This window comes from Rattus rattus, chromosome 10 (genome assembly GCF_011064425.1).
Source record: "Rattus rattus isolate New Zealand chromosome 10, Rrattus_CSIRO_v1, whole genome shotgun sequence".
Lineage (NCBI taxonomy): Eukaryota > Metazoa > Chordata > Mammalia > Rodentia > Muridae > Rattus > Rattus rattus.
In genome coordinates this window covers 50,462,457-50,478,057 of record NC_046163.1, presented here as the reverse complement: position 1 = coordinate 50,478,057, position 15,601 = coordinate 50,462,457, and the positions used below count along the sequence as shown (strand labels likewise).

Genomic DNA, 15,601 nt, shown 5'->3' with positions numbered 1-15,601 from the left:
GTCCTTGGGGCAGTGGAATTAGCATCAAAATACAGTAACTTCAGAGCAAACCACAACAGGCATACTTGGGGCCTCCAATTTTAATAAACAGGCTATGACCAGGGTTTAGCCTTCACCATAAAACTCAAGGTAGAGTCTCCTCCAGGTACCCCTGTGGGCCCAAACATGGTCCTGAAAGACTAGCAGCCTGCTTCCCTCCCCCCAGACCTTCCCCAAGCCTAACTGTCACCCCAACCTCTAATTTCACCCCGACCACTCCCAAGTTCCCAGGGACAGGGCAATGGCTCCTCAAGTTGGTGCAGGGAACCTTTAGTGTCTTAAACACCTCCAACCCCAACCTAACCAAATCCTGTTGGCTATGCCTGACATCAGGACCCCCTTACTATGAAGGAATTGCCTTCTCAGGGGCCTTCAATAACACAACCTCCCTTTCCTCCTGCCAATGGGGACAAAAGGATAACTAACCTTAATGAAGGTCGCCGGGAAAGGGACCTGTCTTGGCGCTGTCCAATATCTGTCACCAATATCTGTGTAATCAGACTTTGCCTAGCCCACAAGCTGGTGTCAACTATTATCTGATCCCCTCTACTGATGGGTGGTAGGCATGTAGTACTGGCCTAACCCCTTGTGTTTCCACTTCAATCTTTAATACCTCCAAAGACTACTGCATCTTAGTCCAGTTGCTACCCCATGTTATCTTCCATGATGCACCTTCCTTTGAGGACAAGTTTGACCCAGGGCTTAAGAGATATAAGAAGGAGCCTGTCTCAATTACATTGGCCATCCTTCTGGGCCTAGGGGTAGCAGCAGGAGTAGGGACCAGAACAGCTGCCCTAGTCCAAACCCCTCAACTGCAGGCTGCTATGGACAAAGATTTCAGAGCAATAGAACAGTCCATCACAAAGTTAGAGGAATTGTTAACCTCCTTGTCAGAAGTCACGCTGCAGAACCACAGGGGGTTAGATTTACTGTTCCTCAAGGATGGGGGTACCTGTGCAGCCTTAAAAGAAGAATGTTGCTTCTATATAGACCATTCTGGAGTAGTTAGAGATTCGATGGCCAAACTAAGAAGACTAGAAGACAGACAAAGAGACTGAGAGGCCAGACAGGGCTGGTTTGAAAGCTGGTATGGCCTTTGGTTTACCATTCTAATTAGCTCTCTCATGGGACCCCTTGTTATAATACTGTTAATCCTCACTTCCGGGCCCTGTATACTCAATAGGTTAGTGACTTTTGTCCAAGAACGAGTCAGTGCAGTCCAGCTGTTGATGCTCAGACAACAGGACCAAGCCCTCAAAAATCGTGAAGAGCCTGAGATAAACTTAAAAGCTGGTGCAGAAGTTCTATGATTAGAACTTAACAAAAAGAAAATGGGGGAATGAAAGAATAAAAGCAAAAGCCCCTAAGGTTTTATGAAGCTATGAGAACATAAACCTCTGAAACTTTCCAGGAAGAGGGCTGTTGGCCAAGGACATCTGGTACTTGATAAACGATTCTCAGAAATTTAGAGATAGGGCCTGAAACTGGCAGATGGGCAGTGACTGTTCCTTGAACCCTGGTTGAGGTGAGCTGATATTTGCTTAAGTTCAAATGAACCAATCAGGTGTATTCCCTCGCTCCCCTTCCCATTTGCAGTTTTTATGCTTAAAAATGCGAGTGCAATGCAGCTCGGGGCGCCTGTCCTCTGCTCCTGCATGAGTTACGAGTTGAGCCTCAGTGGGCTGATTCCTGAATAAAGCCTCTTGCTGATTGCATCAAGAATCTCCTCTGGCTGGTGATTGGGGGTTGCCGATATCCCGAGTGACTGAGTGAGTTTCTCCCTTTGGGGAGGTCTTTCACTAGCAGGCAGATATTTATGCAGCAGAGCACTCATACATTAAATAAATAAAAGAAAGTTTGGGGGTTTTTTTTGTTTGTTTGTTTTTTTGTTTTTTTAAGAAACTTGATATTCAAAAAAAAAAAATGAGAGGAAAACAGAACAAATAGATTCATTCCCAGTGACTGAACCAGAGAGAGGGAGTTTCCCCCAGGTAGAGAGAGGGGAAGGAACTGTTTCAAAGGGCAGTCAAGTCAGAGAGAGAGAGAGAGGAGGAAGGAGGAGGAGGGGGAGGAGGAGGAAGAGGAAGGGGAGGAAGAGGAAGGGGAGGAGAAGGAGGAAGGGGAGGAGGAGGAGGATACCACCCATTCATTTCAGGAAGCAGAGTTAAACACAGCACCTTTTGAGAACAAGCATTCCTCGGTCACAAAACCAACAGCATTTCTAGTGGTTGTTGAGATAATCCTTGTCCTTCCTTTCCCGCCTAAAGCACCTTCTCATTGATTGGTTTAATAAAGGTGGGACTTCTGGGCAGAGAAGGGGAAGTGGGAACGAATCAGGTGTGGGAGGTTTTGCCAGCCTGACATGAAAGAATGAACAGTTGCCAGACTGAAGTAGAGGCAATGAACCCCATGGCAAAAGTGGGTTAGTATAAATGGGTTAAGTTGTACAAACTAATTGGGAACAAGCCTAAGTTATAAAGCCAACGTTTTCATAAATAAAAATAATTCTCTGTGTCATTATTGGAAGCTGGTAGTTCAAGACAGTCTGGTACGCCAAATGTGGGGCTAGAAAACAAAGCTTAGAGCCTGAGAGAAACTATGGAGGGAAGGTGGAGAACAAGCATTTCCCAGAGCTGGATGCAGTTTCCTAAAGGGGGTGGCTCTAATTCCCTTTAAGATGGAGCTAGTGGAGGCCTGTGAGCAGGAGGTGAGAAGTGGGGATCCAGGCCTCAGTGCATGGCCTCTCAAGCTGCGAGCAACTCCCCAGAGCTGGCCTGTGCCTGCTGGTGAACTGCAGCACAGGAACTGTGACCCAGAGCTGGGGCAGGTGGGACTAGCTCCCAACTTGCCCAGGAAAACTGGCAAGGGTAGCCTGCTAGGCCAAGCCGAGTCGAACAGAGCCAACCGCCATCTATGTGCATTGGCCTGAGGATCTTACAGATGCACAAAAAGGCAGATGGGACATTTTCACAGAGCCACAGCAGGACTGAAAAGCTCCTAACTTCTGAACTGTTGATGTATAAGTTTGAAAATGATGAAGTCTCTGAAAGAAAGAGAGAGTTAAAGAGATTAAAAAGAAAAGATTTTCCGTTTTAAAAAATGAAAACTACCATGATCGAGCACTTCAGTTCAATTCCATTTAATTTTATTTTGATTATCATCATACAAATAATTATCTTTTCAATAATGATTGCAATTTTGTATATTTTAAGAAAGATCGTATTTTCGAAAAAAAAAAAAAAAAAAAAAAAAAAAAAAAAAAGAAAAGAAAAGAAAAGATCGATTAAAGCAGACTTAGATAAGGAGAGGACTGAAAAATTGACCACTAGGTTATAAGTGATAGAAAAAAAATCAGACAATTCTTTGAATCAGAATAAAGTGTCAGAGGAATTCAATCTAAAGCCTATGTTGCCACCTTATGATGAGATTGCAGAATGGCAACCCATAGAGATGCAATATTCTAAATTAATACTACAGATTTATATTTAATGCCAATTTAGAGCAATATCATACAATAATTTATGTGTTTCATTTTGTAGAGTTTGAAGTTTTAACGTATGTCCTTGTGGTAATACATCATACAATTGATTCAGATTCAGGATTTCAAGGGATTCCTTTTTTAAATTGTGAAAAGGATGAGTCCAGAATTGCACATTTACTAGAGGTAATAGCTATCTTGGAGAAGCCTTGGCAGATTGAAGCTGATGACACTCCAGCATGTGTATCAAATAAAATAAAACATTTTTTTTAGATATTTTGACATAAAACATGTTACAGATATATCTTACAATCATACAAGTCAAGCAATTGTAAAAAGATCTAACTTCACTTTAAAGGAAATGATCATAGAACAGGGGGGTTAAAATTTTTAAATGTCAAACAGGTAGCACAGGGGTAAAAGAAATCCTGGATTTTCGAAATCTCAGCCTACATATGTGATAATCTCAAAATGGAAGTCAAGAAATGTGTTGCATTGGGGAGAAGTTATGTCTTTGTTTCAACATGAAATGAAATGCTGTGGATTCCTTCAATGTTAATAAAGACTAAATTTGACCAAGGGAAGACCTGAAAATCTTGGCTGCAGACATAAAGAACAAAATCAAGAACAACAACAAAACAGGTGGCATATATGCTGATCCCTCTACATAGCAACAGCTCTGAGACAGGCTAAGATAGGAATGCCCTTTTGTAGCCAATAATCTGGTTGGGTACTGTTAGAGTGATGTTTTTTGTACACTGTGTGAAGATATGTCTCTATCCTTCCTTGCATGCCTAAAGCACCTTCTGATTGGTTAAAATAAAAAGCCTATGGTGTTAGTGGCTTTTAAAATAAGTTTTGCAGTTTTTCTCTAAACCCAGTTAGCCTCCAAATAATTGAGACTGCACTATTATATTTATTTAACAAGCTTTATGAGCACAACAACTGAGCAATATTAATCTACTTTAATCTTCTATGGTAGTCTGGTTACCTCCTAGCCAAAATCCCTGAGATACCTGGATTTTATGGCTTTCTCTGCTCTAGGTGTTTTTCTATGATCTCTCCTGGACTTTCTCCATGGCTATTCCCCACTTCCTTTCTCTTCTTCCCCCTTGCCTGGTGGGGAGGAAGTCCAGCCTTATTCACTCTCCTGCTCAGTCATTGGGTAATCAGCTAGCTTTATTGACCAATGAGAAAATAGTTGTGAGTAATGTCTACACAACAATGAGAAAGAAGATTTCTTTAATAAGGATTACAACCAAGATATGCAGGCAGAAAAATTAGCATTTGAAAAATACAAGGATGGGTTGGGGATTTAACTCAGTGGTAGGGCACTTGCCTAGCAAGCGAAAGGCCCTGGGTTCGGTCCCCAGCTCTGGAAAAAAAAAAAAAAAAAAAAAAAAAAAAAAAAAGAATGTTTAAAAAAAAAAAAAAAATACAAGGATGATCTTTAATAGTGCCATTATGCCTACACTATGGCCTATAGCAAAAGGCAGAATAGTAAGGTCAGACTTCCAAACAGAGAAAGCAACTCTGGAAAGGGCGTAGACATGTGAGATTTGCCACCAAAGTGAGGAGGAAGTCGATTGTAATGACACTGAGGAGAGGTAACAGCCACTTGGAAGAACTTAGATTAGTATAAATGAGATAATTGATTTATGAGTTAGTTGGGAACAAGCCTAGCTTAAGACCTAGGCATTCATTAATAAATAAAAAAGTCCCTGTGTCATTATTTGGGAGCAAGCATGGACATAAAAAAAAAAAAGGGGGGGTTGGGGATTTAGCTCAGAGGTAGAGCGCTTACCAAGGAAGCGCAAAGGCCCTGGATTCGGTCCCCAGCTCCGAAAAAAATAAAAAATAAAAAATAAAAAAATAAAAAATAAATAAATAAATAAATAGTCCACTGTAGGGCTGGAGAGATGGATCAGCCGTTAAGAGCACTAACTGCCCTTTTGGTGGTCCTGATTCAATTCCCAGCAACCACATGGTGACTCACACCCATCTGTACTGGGATCTGATGCCCTCTTCTGGTGTGTCTGAATACAACTACAGTGTACTTAGAAATACATAAACCCCTTTTTAAAAAATCCCATTGTAAATTAATTATTTCTACCACTGTCTAGCTTCCAAATGAATGAGACTCAGACTATGATTACTTCTTTAGCTTTGCACGATTACTGGAGGATTGACCCTAATCTGCATTTCTAGTCACTAGACTGTCTACGTCCCAGCTTAGTTACCCAAATACTTGCTGTTTGAGCCTGGAACATTTCACCAGGGCACGTGCTCCTTGTCCATCACATCTAATAAGGACATCCTGCTTTCTCCATCTTCTTCCTCTACCTCCTTCACTCTCCTCCATGTGGTTCCTACCTTCAACTCCCAGCCCAGTAAACGAAACACCACCTATTTCTACTTTCCCTAGTAATTGACTGTACCCGCTCTATTTTAACCAATAGTTTTAAGTAGCATCACTTGGTGTATATAAGGATCTGCTTGTCAGGGGCAACCAGATCTTGGGGACCAGTATCTAACTTTTGAATACATAGAAGCACCAAACCAACTCCCAACAGCCCACCATTACATTTACCACCTAACATTTGGCACAGAATCCAAGCTTAAACAAACAATTCGGGTATTAGAAAAAGTCCAGGGTGATAGGCAGGAAAATGTTTCCCTAACAACCGCAATTTGTCACGAAGGCCCGGTACTCACAGCTCCTTTAAGAGACCACCCCATGGTACGGCATGGCTGGCAGCCTGGCACAGTGAGTGTGGAGCACATGCCTGCCCATGGAATGCCTTCCGTGGATCCAGAAACTTCTCAGAGCTGCCGGCCAATACCAGCAGGCTAAATGCGGCAAGTGTAGCCCTGGAGCCAGGTGGAGTACGAGGCTGGTGGGGACAGCAGAAGCTATTACCAACTGCCATGCCTGAATCAGAGGATGGGGCTGCCCAGTGCCCACTGCCGCTGAGTGACAGAGTGCAGGAAGCTGAGATCCGGAAGTCGGAAGCACAGAGGAGCCACTGGTGTGGAACAATAACTAGCAATCCCAAAATGTAAGCGTTTAGGGGTTGGGGATTTAGCTCAGTGGTACCTAGCAAGCGCAAGGCCCTGGGTTCAGTCCCCAGCTCCGAAAAAAAAGAAAAACAAATGTAAGCGTTTATATAAGCTTGCATACAGAGATAAATATTAAGTTTGGAAGTGGAAGAGAACATAGAATCCCCAAAGGAAGAAGAAAGAAGAAAGTTAAAATGTTCTATGAAATGTGCATAATAAAGACTCTGTAAAGGAGATAGTTAAAGAGATTTAAAAAAAAATATTTTCCGTGTTAAAAAAGAAAAACAGAAAACAGGGCTGGAGAGATGGCTCAGCGGTTAAGAGCACCGACTGCTCTTCCAGAGGTCCTGAGTTCAAATCCCAGCAACCACATGGTGGCTCACAACCATCTGTAATGAGATCCGATTCTGGTGTATCTGAAGACAGCTACAGTGTACTCATACATTAAATAAATAGATCTTTAAAAAAAGGAAAACAATGTAGAAGAGGGTACTTGGACCCTGTATAATTGTGTTACAATTATCAAAATACAGATCAGGATATAGCAGACTTAGAAGAGGAATAGACTAAAGACCTAATGGCAGTGCGGAGGCGATAGAAAAGTGATTGGAGAATCCTTTGATTCAAAATACAGGGTCCTCAGAAGGATTCAATCTAAAGCCTATGGCACTATCTAGTGACAAGACTGCAGAATGGTGTAGGGAGCCATATTGGATTTGGGCCTGGCCGCTTTGTAACTGCATAGCTCAAGGTGGCTACGTGACTCTGGGCTGCATGGCCACAGAGGTTCAACCTTGAAATGACTGCCATACAGACATGAGATTGTTGAACTAAAGCCTCTCCCAGGAAGACCCTGGGAGCAATGACAGGATGTTTCAGCCTGAGCAGAACACCGGATGTCCCTGAGCAGATTCCTGAGAAGGGTGCGACCTTTTCAAAGAACATGTCCCCGGAAGACTGTTGCCTCTTTGTTATAGGAGGATATCTTGCAGTGTAGTGATTCACCTTATATCCTTGGGCACTTCCCAAACTCCCCCACCCTAAGCTTCAGTTCCCGCTTCTATTCCTGCCTCAGAGCTATAAATGCTGTACATTTCTCTCAATAAACGAGACCTTGACAACAGAACTTTGCTTGGTCTCCTTCTTCTCTTGCCCCCCATTTAGGTCCAAGGGTAGCGCCCCTTCAGGACCCTGAATAACTGGGTCCCCGCTGGCGGGGACAAAATAGCAGTCTATTCAAATGCTAGACCAAGGCGTCAGCTATAAACCTACTTATTTGACTAGATATTATATTAAGGTTGTCAAGGTTCAGTTACTGAAGGGAGTTTAAAAGGGAGTTGCTAAATTAAGAGTTTATATTATAGGGCTGGAGAGGTGGCTCAGTGGTTAAGAGCACTGACTGCTCTTCCAGAGGTCATGAGTTCAATTCCCAGCAACCACACAGTGGCTCACAACCATCTGTAATGAGATCTGGGGGGTTGGGGATTTAGCTCAGTGGTAGAGCGCTTGCCTAGGAAGCGCAAGGCTCTGGGTTCGATCCCCAGCTCCGAAAAAAAAAAAGAGATCTGGTGCCCTCTTCTGGCCTGCAGTCACATATGCAGGCAGAATGCTGTACATAAAATGCATAAATAAATCTTTAAAAAAAAGAGTTTATATTATATTTGATGGACAATGTCATACAAAAGTTCATGTGTTTAATTTTGTAGTTGAAAATTTAAAACATGTACACATGCTGATGCATCATACTATGGATACATATTCAGAATTCCGATGGGCTTTTGCCTTGAATTCTGAAAAGAATAACTGAGATTATGCATATAAAATTTCAAAGGTGGGGTTGGGGATTTAGCTCAGTGGTAGAGCGCTTGCCTAGGAAGCGCAAGGCCCTGGGTTCGGTCCCCAGCTCCGGAAAAAAAAATTTTTTTTCAAAGGTAATGTACATTGCTGTATTAGCACATGTATGAAATATGCAGTGTCACAGATTAGCTAACAGTGATTCTCTGCCCTTTGAGCAGATAAAGCATCTGTCTCTTTTTTTTTTTTAAGATTTATTTATTTTATGTATACATTGTCACTGTCTTCAGACACACCAGGCATCGGATCCCATTACAGATGGTTGTGAGCCACCATGTGGTTGCTGGGAATTGAACTCAGGACCTCTGGAAGAGCAGTCAGTGTTCTTAACCACTGAGCCATCTCTCCAGTTCAGTCTTCTCTTTTTCCAAGTCTGATTTATTTTGATCTATCTTAATGAGGCTTATAAAATTGCAATCATTACTGCACATATAAATTTGTATATGGCATCTATGTACCCTCTTGTGCTTCATTTTTACCATGGAAAGTTTTTTTTTTTTTTTTAATCTCTAACTCTCTCCATTTTTGGAGACTTTGCTTTATTTCTCTCTTCCCTTTGGACACTTTATTTCTCTCTGTCTCCTTTCTTCTGTCACTTTATGTTTTATATTTAAATTCAGTATTTCTATAACTATGTTCAGGGTTGTTTTTGTTTTTTTTAGCATCTATGAATCTTTTAAAACTTCTATTTATTTTACCTTTTTTTTTTCTTTAGAGACTTTAATTTTCTTTCCTTCCTTTGGAGACTCTATTTTCTGTGTGCATTTATTTATTTCTCTTACCACTTTCTAAACTTAATACTTTCGTATTTAATTTTCTCTAAATTCTTTCCCCTGGGGAATTCATTTTGATATTATTTAACTCTCTCTGTATACTTTTGTTTTATTAATTTTAAATTATATCAGCCTGTGTGTTTATATCCAGTCTCTTTCTTTCTTTATCATTTAATCACAAATTCAAACATTTTTTTTTTTACCTGACCAGAAGTTTGGCTCAATTTCTTCTGCATGTTCTCTCTGTGTGTGCCTAGCTTCCGCTTCCTGTGACCCGCCCTTTTACTCATATGGAAGAGACCAGCCTTGCACCTAACTCTGGCCTTAGACTGGCCTGCGTTCCCCTGATTATCCAAGGCCCCCCAACTCCCTAGGCTGGGCTGCTGTTTACCAGCAAAATCTCTCCTACTGCTGCATAGACTTTTACTGTAGCTGTGGCTAGCCCCATATTGGGTGTCACACTGGGGGTCGGGGCATGGGGAGAGTGGGGAAGTTTGCCCCATATTGGGTGTCAAATATAAAATTAATTCTGGGGGTTGGGGATTTGGCTCAGTGGTAGAGCGCTTACCTAGGAAGCGCAAGGTCCTGGGTTCGGTCCCCAGTCCCAGAAAGAAAGAAAAAGAAGAAGAAAAAGAAAAAGAAAAAGAAATTAATTCTGGATTTTCTACGCCTGCTCTAGCTCCCAGATAAAGACACAGGACCTTGTATTTGTTAAAAGGCTTCTTGCACTAAAGCTGGGCAATAGATAGTCATCTATTCTAATCCATCTGTGGCTGTCCACCCAGCCACATGTCCCCACTTGCCAACGTAGTCTTCCCCTGGCTCTCCTGCTCCATTGATAACGACTCCTGTGCTGACCTGCTTGTGGTGACCGCTCACCGTGAATCTCCTTCTCTGGTCTCCCTCAGAGATCCTTTCCCTGGGATCAGAAGTCCTGCCTCCTTCTCTCCTGCCCAGCTATTGGCTGATCGGCTGTCTATTATCCAATCAGAGAAGACTGAAAACAATTTTTACACGGCATTGAGACAGATGCTTGACAACGCTGATGTCCAGATCTCTGGGCACAGTAATCAGCATCTGAATTCACAGTGCACAAAACCATCCCCCAACACATCAAAGACAAAGCTGCTCTTTTGGGGGTTGGTCTGTTGCTGCTACCTATTCACATGCTAAATTCTGTACTCCAAGATCTGGTTGCCCCTGAGGAGGAGGTCTTCGCATACACTAAATGATGCTGTGTAAACGCTGCTCCCCAGTTTAAAGTTAATGGGTTAATAAAAGGTTAGAACCTATAATTGGGCAGTGGGGGAGAAAGACAGGACTTGAGGATTGAATGAGGGGTCTCTGAAGAGATGAGAAGGGGAAACGAGGCTGTCATGAGAGAGATGGACCATGAGCAGCTGGCCAAGAGAAACTGCAGGTAACAAGGGTCATTTGGTTGGGATGTGAGTTAGAATAGCTCCAAAACCTGCCCAATCTAGGCTTTCAGATTGTAAAGAAAATGCCAGAAAGGAGTGTCTTTTATGTGGGATAGCAAGAACTTATAATTCATTTTATACTGCTCGAGTAAAAAGAGCAGAAGGGTTCGAAAGAACTGGGAAACATGTTCTGGCACACAGCTAAGGATGAAAATGAAAGTTGCAAGTGAATGACATGGACTAGGTTTGGTGGACACAGGAGCTGACGTAACTGCCATCTCACAGAAATCTTGGCATTCAAAATGGCCACTTCAAAGGGTTTATACAAAATGAATGGAAGAAAATACAGTATGATTTATGTGTCTGGCCCTTTAAAGGACACTATGCCCTTCAATGCCTGTTGCCTCTTAGAATTCTGGGAACAGGAGAGGATATAAAAAGACAGCAGAGGCTGGCAGAGAGGGAGTCAAGAGTGGGAATGAGGAGGTTCCAGGAAACAGAAGAGGATCAGGGAGTAGGGCTAGAAGACAGTTGGTAACAGTTTAATCTGGAGAAGCTGTCCTAAGCCACAGAAGATATTGTTAGGAGAGGAACCCGTGATGAACCCACAAACAAAGTAGTAAAAAGAGAAAAAATAAAACAGAAAATTTGAACGACCTAAAAGCATTTTTGTTTTAAGTCAATAAATTTTTATTAAGGAATTTCACATGTGATTCCTTCGTGGTTCATAAAGATCACTCACATCGCATATGAGATTTCTGGAAATTAACTGGGGTAATTGGGTAATCTCAGCACTTGGGAGACAGAGGCAGGCAGATCTCTGAGTTGGAGGCCAGCCTAGTCTACAAAAGAAAGTTCCTGAACAGCCAGGGCTACACAGAGGAAACCCTGACTCAAAAAAATAAAAACAGGGGTTGGGGATTTAGCTCAGTGGTAGAGCGCTTGCCTAGCAACCGCAAGGCCCTGGGTTCGGTCCCCAGCTCCGGAAAAAAAAAAAAGAAAAGAAAAGAAAAAAGAAAAGGAAAAAAACAAGAACAAAACAAAAAGATTCCTGAAAATAACCCTTTCTCAAAGAAAGATACTTAATTCAGTAGTCTTGTTGACCCTTTATTATTTTATCTCTCTTTGAGTAAAGACTAAATACTTATGACAACCTCAAGTCTCCCTGCTGAAAAATCTCTGCCTCTTCTTTTTTATTTTTCAGTTTACTCTAGGAATCATTTTAAAGTAAATCTTCCTCTTGATTTCTTTTTTTTTTTTTTTTTTTTTGGTTTTTTTTTTCGGAGCTGGGGACCGAACCCAGGGCCTTGCGCTTCCTAGGTAAGCGCTCTCCCGCTGGGCTAAATCCCCAGCCCCTCCTCTTGATTTCTTATACCCCACATCTCTTAAGAGTTCAGTCTGGGCTGAAGAGATGGTTCAGCGGTTAAGAGCACTGACTGCTCTTCCAGAGGTTCTGAGTTCAATTCCCAGCAGTCACATGGTGGCTCACAACCATCTATCTGTAATGGAATCCGATGCCCTCTTCTGGTGTGCATGAAGACAGTGAGTATACTCATACATAAAATAAATAAATCTTAAAAACAAAACGAGTTCTGTTCATACTCTTTCCTAATTCACTCAGAATACTAATCTGTAGGTAGGCTATGCTAGTACTGTGCTGAAGCAAACATTCATTCACAGGCATCATCAGCTATGACCTCACGTTCAATCAAGCATCATCCCATTGAGCTGTCTTGTATGGCATAGTTTTTCTTGAATGTATCAAAACTCATACTAAGCAATGAGTTCTGAGTTGGAAAACAGATTTATTTTTGTACCTGTGTAGTTTACTTTATTTTTACTTTTTACCACTTTGTATGGGTTCTTTGTGGGTTATTCTCCTGTATTTTAAAAATATCTTCTCTGGTTCAGCTCAGCTTCTCATGGCTTAATGCTCACTAACTGTCTTCCCACTGCTAGCTTAATTCACTTTCAACTGTTTTATTTTCTCAATCTCTCTTCTCTAACCCTATACAATCTTCCTTCTTCCTACATCAACTGTCTTCCTTAACCCTACCCTTATGCCACCTGGACTCTACTAGATCCTAATATCCTCTCAGCCTCTGCTAGCTTTTAAATATCCTCTCCTGTTCCTAGAAGTACAAGAGTGAGCAGGTCATGGGGTCAAGCAGCTCTAAAGGCTAAGCATTCCAAAGAGTCAGTTGCTAGGTACTGAGGGTCCTTTCCAGAGACGGGCGCACAAACCACACTACAGACCTGTCTTCTCTTCTTTTGTCCACTGGTTGAACAAAAATGTAAGTGCTATAAAAGTAAATAGTTTTAGCTGAGTAGTGGTGACACATGCCTTTAAACACATGAATCCTTGTGAGTTTGAGGATAGCCTGGCCTACACGAAGTTCCAGGACAGCCAAGGCTACACATAGAAACTCTATCTGAAAACAAACAAACAAACAAACAAAAAACAGTGAACGGACTTTAAAAGAATATATATGTAAAACTTTGTATTCTAACTTTATCCTATTTCTCTTAGAAATTTTTTAAAGTCATATTCCATACACCTTCATCGCAGCACTTGGATGCAGAGACAAGCCTGGTCTCTATAGTGAGATCCAGGATGGTCAGTGTGGGAGACGGATCTCAGACAGACAACAAAAAACCTCATTTACTTTTGGGGGTGGGGGGTCACAAAATAACAACTCAGAGATGGATAATGCTTTATTATTCTGAGAGGTTTTCTATTCTTCCATAGAGTCAAAGTCCCTTTGACCTCTTTCTTCCTGTATTGAGCACAAAGAACTTTGTACAAAATCCCTATCAATCTTACTGGATCCAGGGAGAGAGGAAGACAGATGTAGCTGGACTTTGCTTTGTAGTGTGATTGATTGATTGATTGATTGATTGATTGTATGCTGCTTTATTGTATGCTACAGCCAGTGTATATAAAACAGTTAAACCTTGTGAAACAGAGATTGATGAAAATCCAGAGAGGTAGATGTTAAGGACTGACAAGTAGAAGATTGTGTAAATGGCACGTGTTAAAGAGAAGCTTTTGTACAGACTTCGAACTTAGTTCTCTTGAATATTCACTGGTTCATGAAAAGTGGTTTGAGAAACCTCAAGATATATGACTACAAAAAAGGAGCAGACTTTCTGGGGTCTGAAGGGATTTGTACTTGAAGACACTCCAGTCATGTTGAGCATTCTGCAAACAGAACTGTTTCAAGTCTGCAGCTGCCTGGAAAACCTTCACGAGGTTGAGCCCTGCCTCCAGCCGGAGTTGCTGAACCACCTTCTTCATGGCGGCGACCCTAGAAGAACCCGACATGGCGCTCGGGACAGTCTGAGTAGGGGGCCGCAGGTCGCGGGACAGCGGGGGTGGGACTGATTGATTCATTTTATGTCCCTGGCCCTTTAAAGAACCCTATACCCTTGAGTGTCAGTTGCCTCTTGGAATTCTGGGAACAGGAAAGGATTTTTAAAAAGCCAGCAAGAGGGGCTGGGGATTTAGCTCAGTGGTAGAGCGCTTACCTAGGAAGCGCAAAGGCCCTGGGTTGGTCCCCAGCTCCGGGAAAAAAAAAAAAAAAAAAAAAAAAAAGCTGAGAGGCTGAGAGCTGAGGAGGGGGGGAATAGGCAGGAATAATCAATTGGAAACTTAAGGGTTCTTTGGAAAGTCAGTTGGATGGTGTTTTGCTGGGGCAAACACACGAAGCAACATTTCATTAAAGTGTACACAGGTGTGAAAGGCTAAGGAAGACAAATGAGGGAAGCAGACACAGGAGGGTTGTTCGGCTAAAGCAAGCACGTGAAAGGACATGTGATGGAGGATTCTTTGCTAATGACAGGCATGTATTAGCTCGCCTTACATTGCATAGTTGAGTTGCATTTGTTGGGACTTCAAAGAAATGTACCGAAAACTTCTGGTAGTGTGCTGCAGTTTCTTGCTGCTTCCAATGACTCAGTCTGATTAGATGCATGTGCTGAAACAAGGTACGTCAAGGACATGTGATGTTTGGGGGGTATAAATAGGACTCACGGACAGTGACAGAGACAGAGCTTGGCCTGCTGGTACAGCGAGCTGTGAAACACTTATGGATCTTTCATCGTTCCTGATCTTCACTTCCCTGGTGTTCCTGATGGTCCCTCCTGCTAACTCAAGCCAAGTGGAGGCTAAGGCCCGGCTGTCTCTGCCAGGTCATGCTGCTGCTGCTGCTAACCCGACTCTACTGAAATGGACTGCTGGCGTATCTGTGAGGTGTTTGTGAGTGGATTGAACTACCACTACTGCTGACCTGTGAACTGAACTGCCCATTTCCAGACAACACAGAGAAGAGTTGTAACAAAGAACCTTTCTAAACAAGTCCCCTTCCCCCCAATCCTCCCACCCAGTAGCCTTTCTTTTCCACTACCTCTGTTGGGTGGTAGGCTACAAAGGAGGTTAAAGTTCAAAGCTAAAGAACCATCATTAAAAATAAGGTTTGAAAAAATTAAAATTACAAGTAGGGTCCAGAAGAGAGGGGAGTAGGGCCAGAGTAGAAGAAAAGATACATGGTGACAGTTGAGCCAGGAGAAGCAGAGCTGAGCCAGAGAACCTATTGTTAGAAGACAGGAGAGGACCCTGGAAGAACCCACAAACAAAATAGCAAATTGTCATTATTTGGAGCTGGTGAGTTTAAAAGTAATTTAGGCTGTTTGCTTCGTCCTTTGCTCCCAAATAACTGCAGGGTGTTTTCATTTCTATGCTGGCTCTAGCCCTTTTTCGGTGGCAGCCCTATAATTGGGCAGATAACTCATCTACTCCAACCCTACTCTGTGGACTTGGCTACTTCCCAGTCATGTGGTCCTTTTCCTATAATCTGCATCTTGCTCAGGCTCTCTCTGCTCTATGTTTCTCCTCAGCCGCGCCCTTCAAGAACTGCTCATGGTCTCTCCACACCTCCTTTTCTTTCTCCCCCTTATCTCTTTGGAATCCCTGACTGGGA

The 15,601-nt window shown here is 42.4% G+C and overlaps 2 pseudogenes; both read right to left on the bottom strand.

Annotated features, from left to right (window-relative positions):
- Positions 1-12,363: 12,363 nt before the first annotated feature.
- On the bottom strand, positions 12,364-12,446 carry LOC116911848 (annotated as a pseudogene).
- A 1,242-nt stretch (positions 12,447-13,688) lies between these two features.
- LOC116910910 lies at positions 13,689-13,953 on the bottom strand (annotated as a pseudogene).
- Between the last annotated feature and the right edge of the window lie 1,648 nt (positions 13,954-15,601).